The sequence below is a fragment of the Mirounga angustirostris genome, unplaced genomic scaffold, assembly GCF_029215605.1.
Source record: "Mirounga angustirostris isolate CCGP_5_RB_7025 unplaced genomic scaffold, mMirAng1.0.hap1 SCAF_4, whole genome shotgun sequence".
NCBI classification, from domain to species: Eukaryota; Metazoa; Chordata; class Mammalia; order Carnivora; family Phocidae; genus Mirounga; species Mirounga angustirostris.
Genome location: NW_026991712.1, coordinates 101,440,475 through 101,467,208, shown reverse-complemented (window position 1 = coordinate 101,467,208; position 26,734 = coordinate 101,440,475). Strand labels below are relative to the sequence as shown.

Below are 26,734 nucleotides of genomic sequence, written 5' to 3'. Positions count from 1 at the left end.
TGTATCCCAAAATTTTAAAGAAAGAAAAAAAGAAAATATATATATATATATACACGCAAAAAAATAAGGTTAAATACAAAGAAGGGACAGACTATGACTGTAAAAATGAAAATTAAAAAAGATTTAGAAAGGAATTAGTAAAATAAGATATTGGTTGAAAAAGAAGAAAAACTTTAAAAAATAGAAAAAAAAATAAAGAAAATTAAAAAAAAATAACTTTGAAAGACTAAAGAATCATGGGAAAAAAGCCATGAATTCTATGCGCATTATTGCCCTAGCGCTGGAGTTCTGCCGTTCTCATTGATCCGTAAACTTGGTCTTGGCTGGCTGTTCTTGCTGATCTTCTGGGGGAGGGGCCTGTTGCCGTGGTTCCCAAATGTCTTTGCCAGAGGCGAAATTGCCCCACCCTTGGCGGGTCCAGGCTAAGTAATCTGCTCGGGTTTGCTCTCGGGAGCTTTTGTTCCCTCAAGCTTTCCGTTCAGCTTTGGAGGATGAGAGTGAAAATGGAAGCCTCCCAATCTCCGCCCCGGAGGAGCCGAGGACTCGGGGCCCCATTCCTCAGTGCGCTCCCAGAGAAAAGCCATCAGTCACTCCCATCTCCCCGGTCTCTGGCCGCACTCTGTGCTCACGCAGCCTGTGACCGAGCGTTTCTATCTCTGGCACACGACCCTGTGTGGAGTCTCCAAACCCAGCAGATCCCTGCGGTGCGTACCCGCACTGCTCCTCCCGGGGGAGGAAGGGGAGTCTCCCCGGATCTGCCACTTGTTGGGTCCCTGCTGGAGGAGCAGTGGCCCGACTGTGTCGCAGATCAGGGTTTATGGCAAGCCCAAGCTGAGAGCCCACGCCTCGGCTCCGTCTCTGCAGCTGGTTTCTCCGCTCCGATACCTGGGAGCTCTGCTGCACTCAGGTACCCCTGGTCTTTCTGTGACCCTGAGGGTCCTGAGACCACACTGTCTCAGAGGGTTCCACCCCCCGCTTAGCCACCAGAGTGACGTCCCTCAGCGGAGCAGGCTTTTAGAAGTTCCAATTTTGTGCTCCGTGGCTCTATCACTTGCCAGAAGCGGCCGACGGAGGCCCCTCCCCCGCCGTCTATCCTCCCGAATATCACCTCGGATTCACTTCTCCGCACGTCCTACATTCCAGAATGTGGTCGCCTTTCTGTTCAGAGAGTTGTTGCTATTCTTTTCTTCGATCTCCTGTTGAGTTCGTGGGTATTCAGAATGGTTTGATCCTTATCTAGCTGAATTCCTGGGACCAGATGAAATCCAGATCTCCTACACCTCTGCCATCTTGCTCCACCCCCTTCTTTTTATTTTTTTTAAATAAAGAAGCTTTAAAAGACATGGAGGGAAGATTGGAAGGATACAATATGTATCTAATAGAAATTTCACAAGCAGTTCAAGTATCCTACAAATGGAGAATAGAAATAATGGAAGAGAAAACATAAAATTCTTAATATAGAAGGGTGCCTGGGTGGCTCAGTTGGTTAAGCGACTGCCTTAGGCTCAGGTCATGATCCTGGAGTCCCTGGATCGAGTCCCGCATCGGGCTCCCTGCTCGGCGGGGAGTCTGCTTCTCCCTCTGGCCCTCCCCCCTCTCATGTGCTCTCTCTCATTCTCTCTCTCTCAAATAAATAAATAAAATCTTTAAAAAAAAAATTCTTAATATAGAAAATGTTTCCTTAGAGACAAGTCTAGGATAGGTCTTCATGTAATCTGGGACATCAAAGAAAAAAAATTTTTAATTATATTTGGGATAAAAAATAAGTTACTTACCTTAGATTGAAAAGCAGATGGTAAATACTGAACATTTGTTAAGAGTGGAAAATGGACATGCTTTTAACTATGGATGGAAGTGCAAACTGGGGGCAATTCGACAGTTTCTACAAAACTGTTAAATGTGCATATCCCTTAGAGTGATCAATTGATTATCCTGGTATCTAGCCTCCATAAATACTGGCACCAATGTGCAAGGACATATGCTGAACCATGTATGGTAGCGAAAACTAGAGTCAACCTAGAGGTTTACCACTTAAGAATAGTTAAATGCATTTTCATATTTTCAAATTATGGGAAACCATATAGGCAATTAAAAGAATACATTATATGTCAGTATACTGGTATGGAAGGATTCTGCTACCTATACTGTTAAGTGAGGAGCACACTGCAGAACAATGGATAGAATTTGTGTATCAGAGCAAGTACAAAGGATACAAAGAAGGGGCGCCTGGGTGGCTCAGTCGTTAAGTGTCTGCCTTCGGCTCAGGTCATGATCCCAGGGTCTTGGGATCAAGCCCTGCATTGGGCTCTCTGCTCGGCCGGGAGCCTGCTTCTCCCTCTCCCACTCCCCCTGCTTGTGTTCCTGCTCTTGCTGTGTCTCTCTTTGTCAAAAAAATAAAATCTTTAAAAAAAAAAAAAAGGATACAAAGAAATTGTTAATAACAATTAATCTTAGAATTAGTGAAAGATGAGAACTTCCCCTCCTTATTTTATACTTTTTTTTTGTATTTCATTTTCTCACAAGGAGCAAGCCCTTCTAATTTTTTGAAAGATATACTAGAATACATTCATGAGCAAAGACCAGGTTTCCAAACATAAGAACAGTCCAAACATGCAGGGAAAAATATATATAAGGAAGAACTTCTACCCTTATGAATTATAATTCTCATATTTAGGCAGAAATCATGATATTTAATTAATGCGACTATATAAAAAGTAAAACAAAATTTCAAAAACAGCTCTCCCATTAAAAAAGAAGAAAAAAAAGTAAAGTGTATGGAAAACAAATAAAAGAAAGATAAAAGACAAAAAGAAATTGAAAGGACAAAAACGTGTAACATATACAATAAAGTATTAATTATATTTACATATAGTATTTTAAAACGCAAAGTCGGAGAAAAAGAGTTTAAATAGCTTGTCTAAAATTCTATAGCTAAGAAAGCAAAGGTATGACAAGGCGGGAATTTGACTCAGGCAGCATCAGTGTGGGTACTGATACATCTGTCTGTATCTATCCATACATCATAATTATTTTAATCAATCCATTATTGTCAGATACTTAAGTGGTATTCACAGATTCACAACTGTCGTTACTATAAGACTGTTTTGAATACTTTTCTGATTATTTTTGAGAAAATTTCTGCAAATGAGACTAACAGGTCAAAGGACAGGCACATTTTGAAGGCATTTACATCATTGTACAGATTTCTATTCAAAAATTCTGCACTGACTTAAATATCTATCCATCCAAGAGGGCTTCTTATGTCCTGCCCCTCGCCTGCGTCCTGCCCCCTGGTTAGTACTTGCCAGTTATCCTTGGACAGCAGGATGGTCAACTTTGTGTGCCCACACTGATGCCACCTAAGTCAAATTTCAGCCTTGTCTGAATTCACTGCAAGATGTATGAAGTGTCTAATCCAGAAGGGCAGCATTGTGTAGCGATTGCAAGCACCCACCCTGCAGCCAGAGAGCCTGAGTGAATCCTGAGTCTGCCACTTCTAGCTGTGTGAACTTAGGCAAGTTATGTACGCTCCCTTAGTGGAAGATAGCACTGTCAAGACAATGCACGGGTGTATGGAGAATAGAGAGTCATGGGCAGGAACTGGTATTTTAGTAAGAGTGTGTTCTGGCAGGCCTCTCTAAGGGCTTAAGAAGAAAACTCTAGGGGTGCCTGGGTGGCTCAGTCAGTTGAGCGTCTGCCTTCGGCTCAGGTCATGATCCCAGGATCCTGGGATGGAGCCCCGATCGGGCTCCCTGCTCAGCGGGGAGCCTGCTTCTCCCTCTCCCTCTGCTTGCCACTTCCCCTGCTTGTACTCTCACTCTCTCTCACAAATAAATACATAAAATCTTCAAAAAAAAAAGATAAAAGAAAACTCTAAGAAGTGAGGGAGTGGGTATCTAGCAACCCAAATGTCTGAGGAACAGAACTGCAAGCAGAGGGAATTGCAAATGCAAAGCTTAAGGTTGGGAGCCCGTGGAATATTCTGGGAGGAACAGGAAGCCAGGGTGGCTATAGCAGAGTGAATTACACCCAGCTGTTCCTAGCAGAATTCATGGAAGCCAGTTTTCTCTTCACACTTATTTAGATTTTTGCAATCAGCATGAAGTACTTTTACAATGGGAAACAGCAAAAGTATTTCCATTTGGAGAAAAGAGAATAACAAGTTGCTCCCTTTTTGATTACTCTCTCCAGTGAATAGTATCAGTGTTCAGTTTCTTAAAAATATATGCTCGTACTTCCTAAGCAAAATTCAAAGCCAATTGCTTATGCAGGCTCTCTTGAGAGGGTTTAGCATGAGGAATCTATGCTCATGAGTCTATGATTCTGTTTGGACAGTGCTTTTTTTTTTTTTTTTTTCTTTTTTAAGATTTTATTCGTTCGTTTGAGACAGAGACACAGAGAGAGAGAGCGAGGGAGAGAGCATGAGCTGAGGGAGAGGCAGAGGGAGAGGGAGAAGCGCCACCCCCCCCCCCCCAGCTGAACAGGGAGCCGGATGCAGGGCTCGTTCCCAGGACCCTGGGACCATGACCTGAGCTGAAGGCAGATACCCAACCACCTGAGCCACCCAGGTGCCCTGGGACAGTGCTGTTTTAATACTTCACTTTTTACCTTGCCTCTCCCCTCTAACCATGTTTGATTAGAAAGCATTTTTAACTTTAAATGAATTTATTTTTAAATTGGCTTTTCCTTCATGTGCCAAAAATAGTGAGCATATATTTTAAAAGTAGAAAATGAATTTGATAAAATATTTTGCTTGGCTAGAAATGTTTTCAGTAGTTCATTAACTGCAAAATAATTCCCTACTGAATGCCAGAGATCCTGTGTAAGATGTTGCCTGGGGCTCAATAATATGTGCTCACCTTTTAATCACACTGACAGAGGGGAAATAGAAAGCGAGTTCCCCACTATTCAACACGCAGTCTTTATTTTAATGCAGAGGACCTGAAGTGTGAATAGTACAAAGTATCAGATAATTCAAAAAGCATTTATGATTTTGTTGGGGGGTGAGTATAGCTTTTCCATAGGGGTATTTCCAAAAATCTTAGAGTTCACTTCCATTCAAATAACGAAACCGTGTTCTAGAAACCTGATGGAAGTCCGCAGTCCCTCTCATTTCTGTTGTCGCTTTCTGCTTGATCTTCAAGCTAGTGATTGACAGCATCCCTTCCTTCTCAGACTACATATTCATGATTTCAAGAACCGTGTCTTCAAAAAAAATTTACAGCTTTCTTTGGCTCCAACTCGGCAGCCACAGTAGGTCACAACGTTACCCACACGACAGGGACACCAGACATTGTTTCGTGTACTGTCTTACCAGTCCCTGACTTCACAGCGGCCGGATAGGCAGGTCGAGGGCAGAAAAATAGTGTCGTGTTTACATTTTTATCCAGAGCACCCGGAACAGTGCTTGGCAGGTAATAAATGTCTAGTATTTGTTTGTTGAAATTAAAAGACAATTCTGAACCACAGTGACTTCATACTTCACGGTGTAAAGAAAGAGAACTTTGCAATTTCATTTCAATAGCAATTTTCTTCCTACTCTATTTCTGATTTTCCAACAGGCCAGGTAAGAAGGTCAGCAAGGATCCAGTATAATTGCAGAAATGCGTTTCTTTTATTAGTGAGTACCACTCCGGTGTGAATTTGTATTTTTGGTTTTATGTCCTTAATGTAGAAAAATGTGGTTTTTTGTTTTTTTTTTTTAAGATGAGGCCAAAAGTAATTACAGTGAAAAATCATTAATTATTCTGAACTGATACGGGTGTTGTTCACTGTTTGGCTTTGACACTATTATGTAAGCCTGAAGTATTAGGTTTTTGTTTTGCTTGAGAAAAAAATGTAGAGGAAAGTACCAAAGATTTAGCAGGATTAAGAGGATTATTCATTCTGTATGCCCTTTCTATCCTCAAACCCACCTCCAGTTCTGTGGTGATGAATAATCCTCCTAGGAAAGCAACAAAAAACAGAGAGGGAAATATTTAAAGCACATTTTCAGCACTGCCATTAACAATATGTCTCGCCAAGCATTGCGGGGAATATGCTTCTTGCCATTTCCTTCTCTCTTCCTACTTAGAGTCCATTAAACCTCCTCAGTGTGGCTGTTGGGTGCACTCCAATGGCAACCTGCCGAGTCACCTCCATGTATTTATTTATTTATTCTTATTTATTTATTTTTTTACAGAAACAGTTTTTAGTTTTTAAAGAACTTGTAAACCAAAAAGCTCCCATTTCAAAATAAAAACAAAATCCATGTATTTATTTTTACTCCTTGAAATCCTCACCCCTGCAAAAAGTTATAAGGTAGAGGTAAAGACAATTATCCACAGCTTTAGCTACATTGTCAAGATTTTTGGTTCTTCCAATACATTCTGCAAACACAGGGTCGCTAGTCACTACTAGTAAGTGCTATTCCTCTTTTCATGATGCAATAATTTTCTGCCTTTCTTTAGTGGGTCTTTGCTTTTTAACATGTCTCAAACAATGGTTTCTGAATTTTATTGCAGTGATTGGAAGATGTTATAGTCCCTGTTCTTTCATCAGGAATTTCCATTCTGTGTATGAACAAAAAAAACATCACCTCCACCCATGCAGAAGTCATAAGCCTCCTCACACTTCTCGTCTTGCACACACTGGTGACTCTCCCTTTGCACCACTGCCTTCCGTATCAGATAGGCTGCACGCTGACATCCAATAAAACAGCAGTTGAAGTCTTTGTGGGGTTTTTTTGGTTTTTTTTGTTTTTGTTTTTGTTTTTGTTTTTGTTTTTGTTTTAGATCCAGAACCTCATTCATCACCTGCAGCAATTTAAAGTTTTAAAATGATACTATATTACAGTCTTTAGGAATGTTATATTTATGACACATTGGTGTCACTTCAATGTAGCTTTGTGGGTGGGTGCATCTTAGTAGGAGCTGAGGCAGAAGAGAAAGTTCATTAAATAATCATTTCGTACTTTATAATATATGCTCCTAATAAATGCCCTGAAAGATTTAAAATATTCCAGGGAGGATATATTCATAGAGGCAGTTTGAAATATGATTTGAGCAATTATAAAAATATATTTATCAAAGGCAGACAACCAATCAGTGTATTTCAAGGGAAACTACTTTAAACTTTGTCTTTACTCCTTGCTCAGTGTTATAGCCAAAGTTCTAACATTTCATTTCTACTGCAAACTTAAGCACCATTTACTTTGCCTCTACTATAGTCTGCTTAAAATATACATATATATTTATTTTATATATATATTTAAATATATGTGTATATTTATTAAAAATATATATCAAGTTTATGGCAAACAGGTGAAAATTAAACTGAAAAATGTATTCAATAATGGAATAGTTAAATGCAACAAATTATTAACTGGGTTATCTTTTCAAATTGATTAATTAGACAGCATCACATAATAACGATTAATCTACTTTCAAACACTTATGTCTAGTTTGTCTTTCCTTTCTCATCAAGAAAATTAATATGCATGTTAAAGAGTGTTTGATAAGGTAGTATGTTAAACATTTTATTAGTGTTATTAGCAAAAACCTGGTATTTAAAGCTACCAGACCCTAGATCTAACACAAAGGTGTAAGTCTCCTTGATACTGTTTTTACTTTGGAAAGGATCTCTCATGTGCCCTCTTACGTAACAAATATGAGACAGTGACTACCCATTGCTTTGGAGAAAGCTTTTAACAGGTTTTTTGTGTTTTTGTTTTTTAACAGAGATTGCTTCACCGCAAATTTTCTTGGTATGTAGAATTCAATTTTCTGGGCATAATGCAAGGCAATTAGCACAAGGCATGAAGACTTAATTGGGAAGAAAATAATTAGGATCCTAACTTCTTCCTTTATAGAGAGAGGAGCCCAGACAGATGATCTTACCCGGTTCCAAACTCACAGATGATCTTACCCGGTTCCAAACTCACCGTGAAAAATGGTTGTGTGAGTGTTGTGTGTGTATGTGCTTGCATGTGCGTGCACACGTGTCTGTGTGTGTGCGTGTCTGTGCATGTGAACTGAGACAGCTGTGTCATGATAGAAGGCACAGAGGCTCACGAAGTCTCTTGAGCAACCATCATCGGGTAGTCTCCCATCTTGGTGGTCTCCCAGCCTCAAGGGAATGTGTGTGGGTTACAGTTCTTGCACCTGGCAAGACCAGCCAGGACAAACCCACAGTTCAGCATTAATGGCAGCCCCTGAAGAATTAAACAAAAGCATTTCTTTGGATTGTTTGATTTTCACTGGCTTCACCAGGGCCTCTGTCTCATTTCTCAGCATGAGCAGTGTGGCAGCACGTTTTGGAACAGCCAGTATCTGGTGGTGATTATGGATTCCTCAGGCTCTAAACTGGTACATCTATGAGGTGGCTTTAGGAAAGAAATGAGAGCAAATAGACCATGGGGAGCACAGTTGCCTTAAATCAAGGGCAAGCCCTGGTGAGAGATACAGATTAAGTTGTCAGCAACCAATGACTCTGGAACCTGGAGGAGTGAGTGTCTCTGTACTGGACAGGGGATCCAGGCAGGCCAGCACAACACCCCCTATGATCCTCCTCCTGCTATGCTCTTACACAGCTCACTCCCTTCTAAAGTAACGTTTGGCCAAGCACTAGTTTGTCTTGTTAATTAAGGAAATGTACAAGAAGAGAGTTAGTTGGATGAACTACGTTTTCTGCCTTGGCAGCCACAGTTGAACCTATGATCTTTCCAGCAGGGGCGCCATGATGACACTTTGGATCCAGTGGTCAGTGTCAACTTGGATTTATGCCCAATGGTTCCGTCATTCCCTTTTGTCCAGTATAAGCTTACCTGAGCAAGTAACCATAATTTCCTTCAGGGAAGGTCTGGGGGAATCATTAACATACATACATACTGTGGTATACCAGGATCTTTCCTCATGAGGCCTCATATTCTCCAGTCAACGTGTTCCAGATCTGAGAACTAAACAAAGAACATAAGCTTTTATCGGGATGATTGCCTTCTGCCTCCTGGTTATACATTCTAACTCATTTTTTTAATTTAAATTCAATTAGCCAACCTATAGTACATCATTAGTTTCAGATGTAGAGTTCAATAATCCATCAGTTGCGTAAAACACCCAGTGCTCATCAGATCACGTGCCTAATTCATTTGATGGTGTAAATTAAGCAACACTCTTAGTGACTGTCCATACATTTTGTCTCTATGAAAACTGTCTATAACCATCTTCCTAGCACCGTGTAGACCAGGACCCTGGGCTGACATTCCAGTCTGGCCACATGTTAACGTAGTTGTACCCACATTGCTTCTGGTAGTTGATGCTGCCTTCTCTTATTTTGGGTTCCCATCATACCCACTGCTACTATGGAACCCAGTTCTGTAACAGTGTCTCTTAACCTTAGCGCTGGGCTACCACTGAGCTTCGCAATGATGCTAGTACCATTCTAATCAGCATACTCTCCAGCACTTTGGTAAATGGCATGTCCTTCAGGCTCTCCATGGATCGCAGTCAGCTGGTGTGTTTTCTGGGCTTATAGAGTTTTTATTTAGAATGCCTGTTTCTTTTGTCATTTCGATCTCTTCCTCTACTACCTGACAAGGGCATTTCTATTTATTATAATATAGGCCATCACTTTCCCCAACTTCCAAGAGCCCTCCTTACAGCATAGCACTAGGGGTCTTGTGGCTTTAAATTCTTATCTTGGGAGAGTATTGCTATATCAGTAAACTTTCCCTTAATCAAACTTAATATCCCGCCCTCTTTGATCCAGCAATGTTGAGATCCAGTTCCATATGTTCTGTCACAACTGTTGCCTGTACATGCTGCTGGATGCTGCAGTCCCATCAGCATCTAGCCCCTTTCCTCCATTAGCAGGCTCAGAACAACTCTTCTGTTGTCTTGTGAGACAGACGTCTCTGTATCATGCTCAAGCAAGGGAGTTTGCTAGACTTTGTCAGGGAGGAGTTTTCCATTTCCAAAAGTCCAGAGAAGTGTTCTGAGTTCCAAGGTACTAAGAGCATCGTATCAGATATCTCCATCCAAGTTTCAGGGTCCTATTCCTTCTGAGTCCCTGACTTTGCAGGAAACTTCCTCTGATTGAGAATTCTACCTTCTCTGGAGTTCTGCTACCTTTCTGATCAAGTCTTGGGTCTCATCCTCATCCTCTGCCCTTCACTGCCAGAGATGAGCATCTTCATATATGTTGCCAAGGAAACCAAGGGAATTAATGGTCACATTTTACCTTCAATTACTTTAATTTACTTATCAATTTACGTATTAATCACTTTCAGCCTGTTTTTATCTGACACATCAATATTACCCAGAAATAGCCATTTGATCTGATGGTCTTTAGAATTATTAATTTCCTTCTACCTCTTAAACACTTGAGATATTGCAAGCATTAATGAATTCCTTTCTACCCAGTTCACCACCTGCAAAATTCTTCACAGTTACACCCCCACCACATGCTAGGAGCTATATTCCCTGCCAGTTGGCCAACAGATGCTACAGTTCTAAAACCCCATTTTAGAGCCTGCTTTCTAGGTCACTTCCAGTACTAAGTCTTCTAGGTTAAGTTTATCATCTATAAAAACTGAGAAGGAGATAGGGATGCAAGGGACCATATAGAGGAAAGGGCATTTGGGAACCACACCCAGAAGGAAGTGAAGAGAGCAGGACTGGCAGAAGGAAAAGTTGAAGTTCAATGTAGTTGGAGCAGAGGCCTCAGACCCTCAGACAAGTCCACAGAGAGCTCAGGAGTTGAGATAATACCTCAGAGGTTTCTCAAATTGAGGCACAGAGGCCAGGTCTTCTTCTCCCTCCATCAACTAGACATTGCATGAAGTCTGCTTCAAAGGAAGGGGTGTGCCTTTAACTGAGGGCAACTGAAGGGGTAACTGTGAGCAGCCTGCCAGCCCGAGATCTGAGCACCTCCACCCCGGAGGGAGTGTTTCTAGGTGAAGCTGCAAAGCATGTGCTACACAAGGTTCCTTGAACCATCAAAGTTAAAGGGAAAGAGAAAGCAAATATCCAGATAAAATTCTAGGGAAAATATTACAATGCACATTTTCTGAACAAAGGAAGCGAAGAGAGGAAAGGAGAGCAAGAAAGAGAGGACGAGTTAACATCTTTCTATACCTATTCTCGCAAGACGTTGTGCCTTACTCATAATATATATGCTGCATGCATAAATGAATGAAAAATGAGGCTACCTTTTCCATTCTATAAAAATATTGCATGCATATATTGTTCAGATTATAAACATCTTCAAGAAATTCTGCTCACTCATACTTATTATTCGTGAAGATAGAATCTCTGATTGGTTCCTTGTAACCTTTGCTGAATATTATCTCATAGCAACAGTTAATTTGCGTAGGCACAGTCAATGTTTGGCAGGAATTTACTTCCCTTAACCACTGCCATATAGACAATTGGGCTTTACTTCTTTTGAAAAGAGAAGTGAGAGAGGGCGCCTGGGTGGCTCAGTTGGTTAAGCGACTGCCTTCGGCTCAGGTCATGATCCTGGAGTCCCTGGATCGAGTCCTGCATCGAGTCCTGCATCGGGCTCCCTGCTCGGCAGGGAGTCTGCTTCCCCCTCTGACCCTCCCCCCTCTCATGTGCTCTCTCATTCTCTCTCTCTCAAATAAATAAATAAAATCTTTAAAAAAAAAAAAAAAAGTGAGACAACTGAAATATATTTAGTTAAACTCATTATTTTATAGCTTTCATTGGTCTGTACCTAGTAATATTAATGGTGCCTTAAAATCAGTAATTAAATATATGCATTGAAATAATTATTTAAATATTCAACTCATTATCATAATTTATATTAATAATATTTACTCACTTCTAACCTAGGGACTAATTTTTTTCTTAATTTTCTTAATATTCATTTCAGATTGGACTTTTTTTTCTGTTTTCAGGTATGTTAAAACTTTAAAGCATGATAAATATTTACCAAGTATATTTAGATTTTATAGTTATCTTTTGGAGCATTCTACATTTGAGCTATTATTCCACGTAGTTTCAGGGTTTTTCTTTATGGAAAGTTTAATGATGCTGCCATAATAAATCATAGTCTTTAATGAAAAGGAGTTATGTAACTCTAAATGTAAAATACCTACCAACAAGCTATTTTAAGTAGTCCTAAATGTAAAGGCTTCCAAAACATTTTCACATCCTCCATAATAAAAAGAGTAGTTTGATGAGAAATGCCATTTATATATTAGGAAAGTATTACAGGCTTGTTCTGCAAATCTTTTAGAACAGCTATTATCTGGTCAAAGCCTTGTGCTAGATGCTGTGGAAACAAAGCAATGAATAAGATCTCTTCATGAATGCTGTCGCATTGAATTAAGAGATGATAAAAATAATGTATCATAATACAAAATAAAATCAGTAAAATAAAGTTAGTAGAAGCAAAGAGAAATTATCAAATTATTCCAATCCTAAGGATGAGGAAGACTTTATATTTCCCTCTGTCATAATATTTATCTGATTACTATAACCGTTTCCTTCTCTGTCTTTCTCAGTAAAGGTGGGACTGAATGTTCATCTCAGTATTTCCTGTGCGTACCACAGAGCTCTGAGCTAACAGATGATCTTCTAGCCTTAAGTGAGTTAATATGTAAATTATCCACACTTTGAAAGATGAGTATCTGTTCTATAGAGAGCTTTCCAAAATGAGAGGAAGGTGTCAGCTTGTTCACACAAGTTGGTTGGTGTGATGTTTAATGTTCACCTTGAGGAATTAGAGGCAGATGTTCCTGAAGTAATAAGTGGATGGCATATTGTAGGATGCCTTAGGTGCCGTTTTATAGGTAAAGCGTTGAGGATTTCTTCATTATTGTATTGCATAATCTAAGAGTTTACCAGGATATTAGGTTACTTATGTCACCCATTTGGATTCCCATTACTAACCTTTCTAACTCAATCTTAAAAGGGAAGATAAACGAGCCAAAGGAAACCAAACACATGGACTAGTTTTGCTCTGATTAAGATAAGCCAGTTCCAGAAAGAAGGGTTTGAGGAAACTGGAATATATTTTTTAAACTGTATCTTTATTAAATTTTTGCCACATTTCAGATTAATTAATATTCCTTGAATATGTTTTTGATTTAAAGAAACAACCTTACTGAAGGGTTTGTTAACAAAGATGTTAACCTAATAACTTTGGAAATGAATAGGATCTAGAGGACTAAAGGTGAAAGTAACTGTACCTAGCACTATTCTATATTTGGCAAAGGGGTTTCCCACTGGCACATGGGTGAGCAATTTTGAAATCCCTATATATGGCTACATGGAACAGTTAAAGTAAATGAACAGCAGGCTTCTCACTATTAGAGTGGGAGAAAAGCAAGGGGAAGAGGTTAGAATGACCCATGTAGTAGACTGGAGTTACAGATACTAATGAACTCATGTTTGGTTTAATACAGATAGAGGTTCGTATATTTGCAGATACATGCATATGCATGGGTTAGTATACATACAACCATCTAGTTAGCTTGTCAGCTTAGAGGGCCTAGAAACAATAACCTAGCAGTAATGAACGCACCTAGTGTGTAGATCTTGGTTTCTCACACCATTCTCCAATAAAAGGAACCAGAGTTATTTGAGGAAGGGCTGATTCTAGAAATGAGGCAGGAAATATACAAGATGAACTTAGAGTATCTTGTAGAGCCAGAAAATAAATGCTCAAAAAAGAAAAAAATTATAGGAGCCAACTAAACCAGCTCCCAATGATCAAAGCTGGAACAATTTGAGCAACAAAATTTATGAAGTACAGACGTGAGTTAATAATAATAATAGTGATGGTGTATCAACATCAGTTTGTTAATTGTGACAAATATACCACTTAATCCAAGTTGTTAGTAAAAGGGGAAACTGAGAATAGGGTATGTGAGAACCCTTTTAGTTATTTTTTTTTTGCAATAATTCTGTAAATCTAAAAGTGTTAAAAAATTAAGCTTATTTTAAAAAATCACACACTTTCAAGAGCTAAGTATATGTTCATGATTTATCTGTGGATAGATAACAATACCATATCCCAAAGATCATTGAAAGGTCTTATCTTCAAGTTTTCAAGTCCATTAAACTTGCAAGATGCTCAAAGAATGTAGCCTAGGCTAATTTTATGCCAAAAGATGAACCCCACATTTCCAAAACAATTTTTAAAACAAATTTTTATCCATAAAAACAAAGGTAATGTTTTGCACTCACTGCCAGATTAAATTTCACATTGCTTTTAATCTTTATTGCTTGTATATGAAATACATTGCAGGTTTTAGAACAAAATTCACTTAGACAAGTAAATGACTTTTGTGCTGTATATTTCCACACATTAATAGCATCATTTGCATGCTAAAGAAATGAAATTTTTATTCTGCTGTGGCCACCAAGGATTAATTTAATGAATTAAATAGAGTTTCGATTGCCTTCTGAGAGAGAGAAGGTTAAAAGGTACATTTTGCTAAATATTTAAAATCTTTAACCTTTGTAGTATAGATTAAATGATTAAATGATTAAAAAGAGAGAGATATAGGTACTTAAAGTACTTGTATCTTGCTTGAAATTTTTCCTTTTTAAATCTCTATGATTCTTTGAATTAATACAAAGTATTTCTAACGAGGCTATAATTTTTCTATGAAAGAATTTTCAAACATGTTTATCAGATTTCCTATGATTTCTGTTTTATCAAACCTAAGTGCATAGAGGAGGAAATTTTACATGTGGGCAAGCAGCATTAAGAGTCTCTTATATGCTTTTTCTTCTGCAGCTACACATGAGCATGTCTAGAATTCTTAGAATTCACAATTTCCATTCCTAAATGAACGGCCTTCATAGTTCTATTTAATTTTTAATTCGGTTACTTGTGGAAAAATTAAGAACTATCTTTTAATTTGTGTTTTAGAACTTCTGTATCAATGTATTAATTCACATTTGGTATTCCATCACAAACCGTCAAACAGGACAACCCATATATACTGGAGTATTTTGTGATGCAACGGACACTATGAATAGCATCAGACCATTTCTTTCATTAAATATGTTCTTTTCTCACAATTGACAGATTAAAAGAAATCAATCAAATATATGATTGAGACATCTCTATAAATATCTAAGCAGTCTGAGGAAAGTAGATTAAAACAATCTCTTGGTAGAAAGAAAGAAACATCAGTTGTAAGTGGTAAATTACCTTATAAAATGTGTTTTATATTCTTGATATAATTAGAGTATCTGGGCTTCAACATGTAATAATAAAATACAAGAATTTAAAGTAATATGTTTTCTTGAATCATTAAATTTAATCCAACCCATAATGTGCCTATTTCATATTTCATTTAGCATCTTTTTTAAAGATTTTATTTATTTGAGAGGGAGAGAGAGCAGCTGAGAGAGAGAGAGAGAGCATGAGCGGGGGGGGGGCAGAAGCAGAGGGAGAGGGAGAAGCAGGCTCCCCACTGAGCAGGGAGCCCAATGTGGGGCCCAATCCGAGGACCCTGGGATCATGACCTGATCCGAAGGCAAACACTTAACCCATTGAGCCACCCAGGCATCCCTCATTTAGCATTTAGAAAAAAAGTAGACTCTTTTTGAGGTTGGACTAAAGTGAACTTTCCATACACAAATACATTTTATTGTTGCATTATTTTTATACCTTTATATGATAAATATATACATGTTAACACATCTGAAAGACAAAGGATTAAAAAAATGTTTTATAAAAGGTTAACTGGTTACAGTACATACTGGAGTTGCTTCCTCCTTACAGCTGCAAGTCTTTCCAGTATGTCACTCTGGTCCCTTTTAGTGGGCTTTGAACAGGAACCTGAGGCACTACACTGCAGGAGAGCCTTTCCATTCCAGCCAGACTGCACTTAATTCTTCCCAGAAAGATGACCATTTGTCCAACTATGACACCTGGCCCCTTGTACAGGCAATCTCTGCTGCCTGCTTTCTTTTCCTATGCATCGGTCTTATTTTTTCTGTGCATGTCTCATAAACTTTTGTTGAAACTGGACATTTTAGGTAATATATTTTAGCAACTCTGGCTATTGATTTCCACTTCCCTTCACAGGGCTTGTTTTTATTGTTGGTTGCTTGTTTATTTATTTAGTGACTTGGCTAGAATATTTTAGTGAAGTCTATTTTGCCCGCTGTGTGAAGCTTCTCATTTGCTCCTCCTAAGGTAGCCCTGGGTTGTGTGCACAATCACCCAGGGATGGCAGTTTTTTATAAAGGGAGACTCTCTTTGTCTCTTTCCCTGATCTGTCTAATGAGCTGCTTCTACTGGTATCACACCCCGCTCTTAAGACTCCATTAATTATGGCCTGATGGCTCTATTGTTTTTGACGGTGTCCTCAGGCATAAATTAGTCCACAGTCTGGTCCAATTAATATGGGTAGGGATGGTTTTTAAAGACCATCTTGGAGGTTTGTTCTGACTCTAGAAAGGTTTTTCTTGGCTATTTCCCTGCTTGTCCCTGGTAAACTAGCTGGCTTCTGGTTTAGCTTGGTGATTTCATAGAGCTAACAGTGTCCTCTTAATTGTTTATCACCTAAATCTCCAATGTTTTTGAGAGTGTTCTTTGGTATTGAAATGACTCACACCATGTTTTAAATAAAATTAATTTCTTTGGTGAAAGCTTTGGAGTTGCCTGTTTTAAAGGACAGTCTGTTTCCCTGCACAACTAATCTGAATATTGGGCAGGGGCGGTAGCCTCTATTATTCTCAGCTTGCCTTTCTTGGCACTGAAAATCTGTCCCACAAATGAACTAGGATGAAGATCAGAGCCCTAATATTTATGCCCAGGTAGAGCAACCAACATAGGAGTAGAGGCTGGGTGGAGGAAGTAATAGGACTCACCAATAAGGTAGCCTCAGCAACTCTGAGTTGGAGGGGATTCAAAATGATGGTGACCTCTCCTTCCTAGTAAATGCAGTGCCCCCCCGATTGGGGGCTGAAAAGAGAGGGAGTGCTATCTTCTTGAACATATCCACCCAGAGGGGGGCTTCTGTTAAGTTGAGCTGGTGTTCAACGTGACAGAAGGACTGTCCACAACAGAGGAGGGACTGGAGGAGAGCAGGAGAAGGAAGTGAGCTGTGGCTCAGCTTCCTACAGACTCTTAGGGTACTTACTCATTTTTAGTAGATTTTCCTAAATAAATGTTTCTTCATTTATTTGCTGTATGCCCTTTGGATAATTTTCGGAGACTTTAAATAGTTGTATGTGTGTGTACAGATAGAGACATATAATTTTATCTATCTTTCTACCTATCTATCTATTTATCTATCTATATTTCTGTCACTAGAGAGCAGGTTGATGGAATTTTTCATGCTGTTGTTCCTAAAGTGGATGCTCTGTTGATATCATTAGTTTTTGAGCTGGCCATGCTAAGCTATCATCAATAGTAGCAGGATCCTCTAATCTCATGCTTTTTTTTAGCCAAGTCAATGATGGGGTTTTAATAGTTCAGTTCTGATATCTCTAGATTCAGAGCCTCTTTCCTTCCCCCTCAAACTTTTCCCAGGAGTGAACAAGAGTCTCAGGGTCTCCAAAGTCTGACTTAAACAGCAAATGTGACTTTTAGCAACTTTCTGTCTCTTAAACATGTGAAAATATGCAGCAAATTCTTGCTCTTGAAAAGATATTAAAACTTATAGCTTATTTTGTGCTACAGAAGATGATTGTCTTCATGGATAAACAAAATGTGGCATATTCCATATGATTAAATACTATTAAGCAATAAAGAGGAACAAACTATTGATTCATGCTTCAACATGGATGAACCTCAAAAACATCATGCTAAGTGAAAGAAACCAAATGCAAAATGCTGCATATTATATGATTCCATTTATATGAATAACCAGAGAGGGTAAATATAGAGAGGCAGAAAGAAGATTAATGGTTGCCTGGGGCTGGAGGAAGGAATGCAGATTGACTGCAAATAGGCGCAAGAAATCTTTTTGGAGTAATAAAAGTGTTCTAAAATTGAATTTTTGTGATGATTGCAGAACTCTGTAAATTAGTAAAAATCATTGAATTGTACACTTAAAATGAGTGAATATGTGGTATTAAAATTATGCTTTAATAGAATTCTTAAAATATGATTGTCTCATTTGTCTGTCTTTATTTATTTATTTATTTATTTATTTATTTATTTATTTATTTATTTATTTTAAAGATTTTATTTATTTGACAGAGAGAGACACAGCGAGAGAGGGAACACAAGCAGGGGGAGGGTCAGAGGGAGAAGCAGACCCCCTGCCGAGCAGGGAGCCCGATGCGGGACTCGATCCCGGGACTCCAGGATCATGACCTGAGCCGAAGGCAGTCGCTTAACCAACTGAGCCACCCAGGCGCCCTCATTTGTCCTTATTTATAATCCCTATATTTTGCACAATGACTAAAACATAGCAATGTCCAATAATGTTGATGAGTGAATCAATCTATTAATTAATAAAAATCCCACTGGCCACAGGTCAACTCTCACCCACAGCGTCAAGGGACTGGAGTGCACAAAGCATCCATGGATCCACAAAGCTTAAGTTCACCATGCACTAGGAGAGGGAAATGCGTAACAAAAATACAAAATGCAAATAATAGTAAATTAGAGGCAAATTTTATCTGAGTCTAACTGATGATCAAGTAGATGGGTACTTTAACACCATTCTTCTCCCAACCCATACCTCATCTAAGTAGAAATGTAGGGAAAGAAGGATGAAAAGAAAAGGACCCAGGACCAGGACCCCCTCTCTACAGACCATGTTTCAGTCAAAGGAGATTACTACTCTCTGATTTTGTATTGTCAAGATATCTAAATTTTAAGTTTTCATTTAAAGAATCTCTGTAGCAAACAAACAAACAAAAAGTATCTGGGCGAATTTGAATAATCACATTGATCTCAATGCCAACTGATTTTAAACAAATTATTTCCTAATCAATCTTATAGATCATCTTCTCAGGATGCTGTCATTGACCTGAAACACCCTCCACTAATCCATAATGTAGGAAAAAATACAGAACGGTTTGGGAAAAACTGGGCAAGGGCTTCCTCATTCATCATTCTACTCCTGGGAACACAGTAGGTTCTTAAATATTTATTGTATGATTAATGACATCTTGAAGTTACTAAAACACAATGCCAAACAAACTCAGTGTTGTAGCAAATCTTGCAACTCTTAATTAGGTGAACAAAACACAATATCCATTTGCCAGTTTGTCATAGGTTCATTAGTCTCTTGCTCACACCGAGATGTTGGTATGTTAAGAAACTTACTGAATAATCAGTGACAGGTTATGCACCTGCTATGCTGTTCACAGGAACATTTTGCCTGATAAAAAACAATATAAGACCAGTAGGCAAATTCTGTTTTCCAATTCAAAGCACCACAAAGCTCAACATCTAATGATAATATAAAGCCAGTTAAAAGTCCATTTCTCTTATTCATAAAGTGTTCACAATTACCCCAATAATTATGTTTAAAAGCTTTTGATTTAATCATTTTTATATCCTATAAGTATTTACATCCCATAAGCATCCAGTTTCTTTTCTTTTTTTTTTTTTTTTAAGATTTTATTTATTTATTTGACAGAGACAGAGATAGCAAGAGCAGGAACACAAGCAGGGGGAGTGGGAGAGGGAGAAGCAGGCTTCCTGCTGAGCAGGGAGCCCAATGTGGGACTCGATCCCAGGACCCTGGGATCATGACCTGAGTCGAAGGCAGACGCTTAATGACTGAGCCACCCAGGCGCCCCAGCATCCAGTTTCTAACCTGCCCCTAGATAAGAGCCTTTTGCCTTCTGCTCTTTATTAATTTAGGCATTTCATTTCCCATGTAAATGAGAAGAAAAGAGAATGGAAACAAAATTTAAATGAGAAGGTTTTGCGACTTGATTATAATGCCAATAAAAATTTTGTTATGGGTTGAGGTTGAGAAATATTGCTAAATGTAGTTTTTCAATTATCTATGGATTTCAATTATCCAGGGATCCCTCTCCTTTATTAGAATAAATAACTGTGAGTTAATGTAACTTATTTGGATAGAATTTAAATCTCACCACGCTCAACTTCATTATCTGGAACTGGGCTTTCATTTTCAAAGACTGAAAGGAATTTAGGAAATTACATTATTGTTATTTTTTCCTTTCTTTAAAAAAGCTGACACAACATGTTTCATGCATCAAGAAAACAATAAACCAGAAAGATTGTCAGCCACTTTTTAGTACTTTACAGATTCTAAGACTTATATTCTATCATATTTCTCAAACTTAATGGCTATGATACTTGAAAAATGTTTTGAGACATAAGAATATGCACAGATATAGAAGTTTCGTTTGTATATTACAGGCACATACATGAATAAGCTATACCAGAGTTTTGAAAGAAATTTCTAAACTTCAGTAATTAAATATGAAAATACTGCACAAACATTTACTGCCTTCCTGAATGGACATTCAGTATTAACACATGTCATCAGAAGGTCTTCATTGAATTACTATGGTTAAGAACACAGGCCAAGGATTTTGATCATGACCTTCAGCAAATTATTTGACTTCTTAAGTCTCAGTTTCCTTCCAAGTAAAATGGATATATTAATGGGTTTTTGTGAGGAATAGGTTACAAATACATATAAATATAAATACATGTATTATATATGCATATATACAATAGACATATAATATCTATATTTGTGTAATGCCTTGCACATAGGTAATTAAATAGGAGTTGTACTACGGTTATTATTACCATCTTTGACTCCTTTCTTTTCCATATGTCCATATCAAATCAGCTGAAAAATCATCCCAAGAAATCAATTTCTCTAGTGTCTCTCAAATGTATCCAGTCCTCCCTTTCCCTTCCACTAGTCTTAACCTAAGACCATAATCCCACTTCCTGGTCTACTGTAATAGTCCCAACTGTTCTCACTCCCTCCAATCTTTCCTCCTCTACCCACAGTCCTGCAAGAGATACCTTTAAAAACACAGTTGATTGTGTATCACTCTGTGGAAGAAAAGCTTTAATATTTCACCATATATCATTAAAATAGGCCTCACATTGGCATTCAAAGTCACAATGTCATCAAATCCACATTTCCAGAGTCTTCACCCTCTAAGCCACCTTCTGTCTTCCTCTCTTATTCACCACCCAAAAACATCCTAAGTCATTCTACCTGCCTGATGACAAGCTCTGGATTTTCCCAGTTGACAACCTTGCTTGAATTATTTTCACTGCCCATAAAATCCCTCCCTCTATTTATGGTGAAGACTGAAAAATCCTATAAAAAGATACCTAAAGGGGTGCCTGGCTGGCTAAGTCAGTAGAGCATGTGACTCTTGATCTCGGGTCATGAGTTTGAGCCCTACATTGGCAGTAGAGATTACTTAAGAAAAAAAAAAAAAAAAAAGACACCAGAGTCTGTATTCGGGTGCCTTATGAGGTCTCCACAGGCACTGATTTATACCCATCTTCCAGAAGTCCTGTATTGTATATTTTAGCATGCCTCACATTTACTGGAGCACTGCATCAGAGCAGGCTTTTGTTTATCTGAAGATTCCTTAGATTGACACATGTTTGATTTTCTAATACAATTCTGACACTAAACAAGGGCTTTTAGATTCCCTGATAATGCTCTTGAAAGAGCCTCATGCCAGTAAGACTCACTAGCTCTAGAACACTAGCCTGAACAAATCATTCAAGTCCAATTTATATGAGGGAATTTGGAACAATCAGTTCCTCTCTTCCTCTTATACTCTAACTAATGTGTCTCTCAAATTTCTACCATATATTTCATCTCTCTCAAGAAGTATTTCAAAGCCTCTTTAATTGGAGTATTCTCTTCTTCCCCTGCAATGCAGTTGAACCTTACATCTTTCATACAATTCAGATTGCATACCCCTTTTTCAGAATTTTTTATATTTGTGCCTTTTACTTTTACTATATCACATGCTCAAAGCATTTATTTTACTTTCTATGATACCTACATCAGAATATATCTCATAGCAAATATTCAATACATGCATGAGGAGTTTAATTGATATAATAAGATGAGTTGCATGATGAGTTGAATTGATATAAGAATATCACTTAATATATGTAAAATACTTTACACTTTTGAAAACAAAACTATAAATATAGTCATATGGCAGAACAAGTAATACTCTCAATGCCCAATTCTAGATAGAACGTTGAGATCCACAGAATCATAGATATATTACTTCAGAACAAGAAGCCTAGTTCTAAGAGCTTGCCCAGAGTTTTCCCACAACCTTCAAGAGCTTTCTAGCTTCAAGTATAGATAGCTCTGATTCAGAATTTTGTGGTGATACTCTAATGTTGTGGAGATAATATAAAGTCAAGTCATTGCCTTACATATGCATCTTTCCTCTCCTACATGGAAATAATCTTATTGTTCATTAAGAAAACAATGGTTAAAATAAAGAAGAGATGGCCATAATAAATATAAAAAGGGGGGGTGCCTGGGTGGCTCAATTGGTTAAGTGACTGCCTTTGGCTCAGTCATGATCCCAGGGTCCTGGGATCAAGCCCTGGGATTATGCTCCCTGCTAAGCAGAATCCTTAAATCCCAGCTGAGCAGGAAGCCTGTTTCTCCCTCTGTCCCTATCCCTGCTTGTGTTGTCTCTCTCTTGAAAGAAAGAAAGAAAGAAAGAAAGAAAGAAAGAAAGAAAGAAAGAAAGAAAGAAAGAAAGAAAGAAGAAAGAAAGAAAGAAAGAAAGAGATGGCCATAATGCTATATGTTAGGCTATGTAGAACTTCAGAAGAAAGGGGTAGAACTAAATGTGGTAACATGAAAGTGTCTCTAAGATATGAGATTAAATTAAAAATTGTTTCATAATGACAAAACAACATTACATCACTTATATATTAAAACTACAAAATACAGGATACTATATATTCTCTACAATTACATATGTATTTATGCAAAATGTATAGCAAACGGTCTGGAAGAATATGTACCAAACAGGAGTCATTAGCTTTGAGAATCAAGAAGAGGTAGACTGGGATTGGGATGCTGGCCATGGAACTGAACGTCAGAAGTTGCTTTTATTTTTTTCCCCATTTAAATAATGTTTTGATTTTTTTAACAAGTAAAATGTATTCTGGCCCCAAGCCAGATGCCAAAGTTCAAATCCTGTCTCTGCTGTTTGCTACTTGTGTGAACTTGAGCAATACATTCTCTCCACCCCTGTTTGTCATCTACAAAATCTTTATAATACACCCACATGATAGGCAATGCTGCCTTCATGGGCACACAGACCCTTTTTAAAAAAATTTAATACTTGGATTAACCAGCAGAATCCTTAAATAGAAAACAGACATCCAAATTCCCCAGAACACATATTTTACCTTTTAGATGTTCCATATTATATCTGGGAAGTTTCTGTATACTATAGATTGGAATCTGAAAATGAAAGTTAACAGTACCAATTTAGAGACGCCATTGAATTAAACTATGTCCTAATCATTATGTTCTAATGTTATAGGTTAGAACATCTTTCAGACAGTACTGAAATATTACAGAGATCTTCATATGGAAAATTCAGCAAAAATTTAATAAACTCTTCATCTATTTGAATAATTATGTTGAATACACCTTCTCATGTCTGATAACAACTTCCTATCCTTGGCTACATGTTCTTCTTGTGAAAGGGTTCTCTTCAATGGTGGCAAATTTCTTTTCACTATTATTGACCTTTCAAGTTTGGAAATTTCTGACACATAGCAAAATGGTTTCCTAGAGTCTCAGTGTATATGTAAAGGTAACAGAAGTAGCTCAAATGGTTAATCCAAAATGAAGCCTACATCATACCTAAATGGGTCTTAAAAACCTAGTTACTGCTGTATAAGGAAAACAAAAGAATTTCTGCATTAACTCAGTGACATTGCTACTTTATTTCACATTAAAAATGAGGCTGTGCGAACAGGGAATATCAAGCCTTGTTTTTCTCAGACAACTAAACGCCTTAAAAACTTCTGGCCTTCACCCATTTTTTGTTTGTTTTTCTTAATGTTCTTGCTGAGAAAACCCTTAATTGAAAATAATTTTGTTTAGCATCATCTCCCAACATTTCCTGAGCATCTACTATGGGCCAGGAATTGTGCCAGGTACTGATAGTATAGATAGGAATACGTGACATTCCTTGGCTTTATAAAACCTGCAACCTAGAAAGAAAAACACACAATCAAACAAGTGATTTTTTTTCTTTTTAAGAATTTATGTTAGAACTAAAGTTCATGTGCTATATAGTCATACACACAAACAGTTCTTTAAAAGCAATACATTAATCCTTAAACATATTATTTTGGGAAAAAAGGTGGCAAATTTAATCCAAACAATACAATCATGTTATATACTAATTATTTGTTATCAGTGAGGTGTGTTTTTTTTTTTCCCCCAAAGCCTGTTTGTCAGGCTCAAGATATTATTTTTCATTTTTTCTAGCTTGATCTTTATATCCTAAATATTCCTCCAAAATTCATTGTGAAGACATTGCAATGAGAGGATCCACTCACTAGGTGATTTTCTTTTAGGCTCTGTCTTATCTTAGATCAGAAGACTTGGATGGATCTTGATTAGCGTAACACTTTTTGTCACGGAGCCACAGGATATCTCTAGCTCAAAATCTTAGCATTTAAAAAGCAGTTGAGAATCTGTGAGGATTATTGTCCCGTGGACACCTGTTACAAATCTGAGTAAGCGATACCTTGGCAACATTGCTTTCCAAGTGTTTCTGTTTGATATAATCAGGCCTGACCACCAGCTTCTGTTTCTGCCAAGTCTATTATGTATAATTTTTAGTTGATATAATTCTTTTAAAGCCAAATCAGAGTGCTGTGCTGTAAATAAAGCTCACTCTTCTTCACAGCAGGCAACTGTGTGATTACTCCTACTAACTTTATTTCTCTACCCCTTCCAAACCATGCATATCACCAAGGAGGTGCCTGGGTGTAAGAGGAAAAGAATAGAGCGTTCCTGAACTGTAATGATGTGTACTTGATCAGCCATTGACTTGCACAATGAAAGAAGTAGTAATTGCCTGATGATGTGTCAGGTGACCTTTGGGCTTTGCATATAAAAGAATTCAGAGGCGGTATACAGAACGAGTAAAAGTGACATTTTCAGTATCACAGCTGGAGCAGAACAACCTACTATTTAGTCTACTATTTCCATGCGAACACTGAGTACTTGGGTTGGCTTTTTCATGTCACAAATTTGACTGCATTATTTGGACTTTTAGAAAGTTGTAAATAAGCCTTATGGTTACTGATTTCAGATAAATGATTCTGATCTTGGATATTTTCAGTCTCTCCGTTTTCTGAGCTCCTGTAGTGTCTATAGTCTGAATCACTCAACCCAGCACTTAATTAAATGTAAGTCTTTAATTGCGTTCTTGGGTATAAAACAGAATCTTCCATTCTGTTGTAACACTGACTGACCTATAAAGGACTGGCACATAGTAGGTTTCTGATAAAATACCTTTGGATTGGTTCAATCTCTTAGTTCCTGACCTGTTACACTCACTACTCAGATGGTTAAAATATTGCAGCAGGAAGGGATGTTAGTCCACTTTACAGAGAATGATATTAAGCAATTTTCAAAGGAACAGTAGGTTCTTGGCAAAAAAAGAAACAAACCCACAAATCCTAAAATAATTTCCTTTCTGCTACCTATGGGCCACACTGCAGTTTGATGCAAGATTCAGAGATACTTTTAGGTCTCTAAATACTTCACAAGAGGGGAAAAAACAGTGTTCCAATCTCAAGAAAAAATTGAAGGAGACACAGCATTGAAAGACCACATTGAAAAAATTGTCTGCTTCTGAATTAGGAACACCAGTGGCCCATTACTCTAAAAAAGACCACACATATACAAAAAAAAACCCAAAAAACAAGAAAGTTTGAAACAGGCTAAAAATTAAGAAAAATATATTGGTATTTTTGTCAAATAAAAACTGAAATGAACAAAAACCCTTATTTAGTGACTGCTTCTGTTGAGCCTACACAAGAGTGCTTTATAAGTACTATGAGCCTAGATATTCACTTATTTCCCAATATATTCTGGCCAACCTAAATATGTATTAAAGATAATATAGAATCCCTATTTCACGATAAAAAGTCATTGATTAACAGGCAAGGAAAACTGTTCTTATTTCTAACATGTACTGATTTAGTAATTAAAACCATGATATTCTGAGGCATAAGACAAAGTTCTTAAGTATTTAAAGTAGGAATTGGACAGCTGTCCAAAAGCAAAGTAAAACAAACCAAAATTCTCATGGATTTATATAATCTCATCCATTCCCAAATGGCTCTTGTTAAAATACCATTTACCTTATGCTAGCCCAAGGAAAACCAAGCAGTTTTGTTCCCTTCCCGAACCTCGATTGCCCGCTGAGTGATAAGAACCTTTATGGCACCAGAAGTCCTAGATGAGGGATCAACACGAATGCTTCCCCACTCTCCTCTCTGTCTTGGCAAACATCTCTTACCAGTAAAACCAACGTGATCTCCACTCAATCCCTGGTAGGATTCCCAGGATTCCCAGTTCATCCCAATGAATTCCTACCCTTTGAAAAGGAACTCCAGAAGCCATTAGACCATTCTGACAAGGGACAGTAATTCACCTCAGTATACCCTTCAAATCTGTTAAATAAACGAGGGTAAGCGGGGTGTCCCTTCTGTGCTGCAGTTCAACCGCTGGTTCAAGGAGCTATGAGAAGTTAAAGTGCAGATACAGCCA

The 26,734-nt window shown here is 37.9% G+C and overlaps 2 long non-coding RNA genes across 3 annotated transcripts in view; both read left to right on the top strand.

Moving 5' to 3' along the window:
- LOC123859320 (uncharacterized) overlaps nt 1–26,734 on the top strand; it is a 160,852-nt gene that overhangs the window by 32,202 nt on the left and 101,916 nt on the right. The window lies entirely within an intron of this gene.
- The window catches only part of LOC123859321 (uncharacterized), a 32,208-nt gene continuing 16,079 nt past the window's right edge, over nt 10,606–26,734 (top strand). The window contains exon 1 of the long non-coding RNA XR_006794417.3: nt 10,606–12,588. This is a non-coding gene — a long non-coding RNA (uncharacterized LOC123859321). The remainder of the gene's footprint in view (nt 12,589–26,734) is intronic.